This window comes from Branchiostoma floridae, chromosome 17 (assembly GCF_000003815.2).
Source record: "Branchiostoma floridae strain S238N-H82 chromosome 17, Bfl_VNyyK, whole genome shotgun sequence".
Lineage (NCBI taxonomy): Eukaryota > Metazoa > Chordata > Leptocardii > Amphioxiformes > Branchiostomatidae > Branchiostoma > Branchiostoma floridae.
In genome coordinates this window covers 18,230,655-18,234,593 of record NC_049995.1, presented here as the reverse complement: position 1 = coordinate 18,234,593, position 3,939 = coordinate 18,230,655, and the positions used below count along the sequence as shown (strand labels likewise).

General features: G+C 45.1%; 1 long non-coding RNA gene across 1 annotated transcript in view; it reads left to right on the top strand.

The window, feature by feature from the left end:
* Positions 1-1,389: 1,389 nt before the first annotated feature.
* LOC118405066 overlaps positions 1,390-3,939 on the top strand; it is a 4,594-nt gene continuing 2,044 nt past the window's right edge. Inside the window, exons 1-2 of the long non-coding RNA XR_004829835.1 lie at positions 1,390-1,476; positions 2,503-2,589. This is a non-coding gene — a long non-coding RNA (uncharacterized LOC118405066). The remainder of the gene's footprint in view (positions 1,477-2,502; positions 2,590-3,939) is intronic.

Sequence of the window (3,939 nt, the reverse complement as noted above, 5' to 3'; positions counted from 1 at the left end):
TAAGTGTTAGCATTTTTCTATAATGATAGGGTAGATTTTAAGGTGAAAAATACCCTCGAATATTCTAAAATAGAGCAAATTTCCGGCAATGAATGTGTGAAAGTCATTATTTACTTAAATGTGTGACAGGGGATTGACCCCGGGACCAGTACTACCAACATCACAGCTACCAGAACACTGATAATGTAATACAACGATGTCACCTTTATACGTGGATTTTGCTTAATGTAATAATTTTCGTCGAATATTGTTATTCTGCTGTACGATTCGCGAAGGCAAAGCAGGGAGACCGGGGCGGGGTTTCAGATCGACCTTATCAGTACGGCAAAACTGGCATAAGACTATGGGCCGATTCACACGACAAAAATTTCCGGCCTATGTTTCGTACTCGCGTACTGTGGCTTGACTCGTAATAAACTGTCCCCTGCACATGGATGTCTTTATGAGAAAATTGCCACTACTGCAGCCACCAACCCACATACACACACACGTACATAGGCACACGCACGGATACGCGCACACATTAACACTCTCTTTCACACACACATACTCTTACTCAGGTACACATAACTCATCCCCCATTCACACATATACATAAATGCGCTCGTGCAAACAAGTACTCTCCAAGCAGAGGTCGAATCGCGCAGATGTAGTTGTAGTAGAGTATTCCTAGGAATAGCGCCGGTGTAATTTTTTTGACTACTATATCTGTGCGATTCGACCTCTGCTTGGAGAGGACAAACACGCACACAATTGAACAATTGACATCACTGAGATGTTCCTTATTAAGGGAATAATCATGTTCATTATTTCCCCCTCCCCTGCCAACTTCAGACACACGACAAAAATATCTCCTGTTGCTCTGTCTGACTCATGTTTGCGGACATCAAAGTTGAGAGACGAAACAAGGGTGATGATGTTTTCTCTTTCTTACTTCTGGACTATTCTGAGGCAGATCGATGGTCTCTGATATTTACATTGAACTCTGAACCACAACACAACAATAAAATAAAGTCTTTGTTCTGCTTGTATTCAAAGACAAACGTTGTGGTTGTTAAAACAATATTTTATTATGAGAAAACAGACCGGGTCAGAATCGAACAGGTGGGTTATCGTTTGATGGCTTCTCAGGTGGGTACAAAGCTTTTACAAAGGCTTTTATTGCCCGTCATGCTCACATCGTTGTTTACTGACAACACCATATGAAGAGAAAAACCATCACGGTACAAGTCGGGTTCGCCACGCCTGGTGGAATGATGTCACCTGATAGTGGGAACTGATAAGTGACGTCGGTGCTGACGTGGACCAATGGGAAGAGTCCAGAATCCCGCCACATCACGGCTCTTACCGGACCCGCCCGCACACTTCACCGGGGACTTCGTTAGACAGCCGCACTTCGGAGAGAAGCAGATTAGAGCGGGTTCGGAGAAGACTGGACTGTGAACTGTTCCTACTCTTGCCTGGGTGTGATTGACGGTAAATAATGTTGTCACTATTGAATTGCTGTATGTAACATCTATGTAATGTTCAATGATAATTTATGATATTATTTTTGAGACGGACCAACAGAACTCTGTATACATGTTAAGGCGGCTGTGAGCTCTGCGCACGGCTAGTTTAAGGTGTTCCGACTACCTGTGTTGTTACCTGAGTTTTCTCCTAATATTAGGCATGTTTTCACATTACGATTAATGATGATGTACGTGGCAGAAGAAGCTTGTAGTTTTGAGTGCATTTCGTGTGCTTCTTGTCGAGTTGATTCGCGTCGCTGTTGTTTCCATTAGTAACTACCACACTACTTTCAGAGGGACTCAGAAGGCAAATCATGTTTCACGTACAATACAGTTTTGAAAGTTTTATTGCAAATTCTTGCCCGTGGGCTAATTGCAGGTAACATAAAAGATTCAAGCAGTGTAAAAACAATGTCACAAGTGTCTACTCTAATATAAAGCTATTGAAAGCTAACTCTAGATCCTGGGTTATTGGGTTCGACTCCTTTTTTTAAGACAGTGGAAGACGAAAGATCCCACCTTTTTTATTATGTGTGGGTTTTGTGACGTTAGAAGGAGAACTGTTTTCTTTTTGTCCGTGAATGTGGGGAAGTTTGGGTGGAATTTGATGGCCTCTTTAGACAGCTCTGTTCTTTCGTGATTATAGAGAGAGCAGTTTGACATAAAATGTGTTTCGTCTTCCACCACGTTTGACATACATTGTTTACATGTACAAATAATCTTCGAAACAAAACTCACAAATCCCCTTTTCTCTCTCTTTTTTTTTGCCGAAATGTCCCGTCATGAAAATGACTCTTGTCACAATAACAATCGCGTGCCCTTCCACTCCACACTCCACACATGTGTAAAAATGGGTACGTGATTTCGGTTGGGGAGGTAAAAGTTTGTGGGTAGGTGTTTCACCTTCCAATGCCTAGGCACAGTAAAATCTATTGTCCTCCTGGCCTTATAAAATGGTATGGAACTATCCGGTTTTTTTTTACATGCACAGACTCCCACACGACAGACATGCTGGGGAGATTGCTGCTGGCCGCCGCTGTGGTGCTCGGCGTTATCCACGGGTCAGCCGCGGAGGGAGGTACGTTTGTTTGTTTGTTTGTTGTTGTTGTTGTTGAAGGTACGTTCTGACCATCTCATGTTTGAAATCGCAAGACAAAGCCTTGTTTTTGTGATTCAGATTCTGTGCAAAGATGTTCGCCTTAGTCTTATGTTATATGACACGATTGGAAAAGGGGTCCCGTCGCGGCCGGGTATAGGTTGTGAGCTTTTATGCACTTTCCGGCATGCCCCCTACGTGCCCCAGACGTGTCACCTGCGTACCCCCTACGTGCCCCAGACGTGTCACCTGCGTACCCCCTACGTGCCCCAGACGTGCCCCCTACGTGCCCCAGACGTGTCACCTGCGTACCCCCTACGTGCCCCAGACGTGTCACCTGCGTACCCCCTACGTGCCCCAGACGTGTCACCTGCGTACCCCCTACATGCCCCAGACGTGTTACCTGCGTACCCCCTACGTGCCCCAGACGTGTCACCTGCGTACCCCCTACGTGCCCCAGACGTGCCCCCATGGACCCTGAGGCTACCGGACTAGTTTTGAGCACGGACGGCTCCCCAGATTTAGAAAAAAATAACCCTGGGGAGATAGACGCTTTGACCAAGCGAAAACACACTGAGAAGTACCCCCCCCCCCCCCCCCCATCCGGCCGATAAAGCCTTCTGTAACTCGGGCAACAATATGTTTAAGTTCATGAAGCTACAGTTTACAATATTGTTGGGTCCCGTTAAGGTGTACCGGAACAGAACCGTTTTTTTCTCATTGGACCGGTCCGGAAAAACCGGACCTGAAAAAATCTGGTAGACCGGATGTTGGACCTATTGGAAAATGAACATATTATATGATGAGGAATTCACACGTTTTGTGGCTTACCGGTCGAAGAAAATAACAAGAGCGAAGCAGAGTAGAGTCTAAAGTCATTTCTATTGTCAATCGTACAGAGGCTGTTAGCCTTGTAGGATATCAAAACGCCACTGGGAGTCAAATACTACACAAAACAGATCTTTTGCAGCAAAATGGGCCATTGTTTTGAGTATCGTCCTTTCACATTAGTTGTCACATACTGAATCAGGTCCAGGTTCAGGTCTGGACCTGAACCCAATCCTCTGGACCTGAACCGGACCTGGACCTGATCCTCTGGACCTGAACCGGACCTGGACCTGAATTTTCTATACCGGTACCCAGCCCTAGTCTACAATCATTCTTTTTATGTGGATACCTTAATTTTTATGATTGGTGTGAGCGTGCAGCCATCAGTGTGAGGTTTAAAGTAAACGTGCTTGTTCCGGCAGCTGGTGGGCATGTCCGAGGTGTTTATTCCATACATACATACATATTCATAATTTCATACATTCATAGTTTAACGAGTGAAGA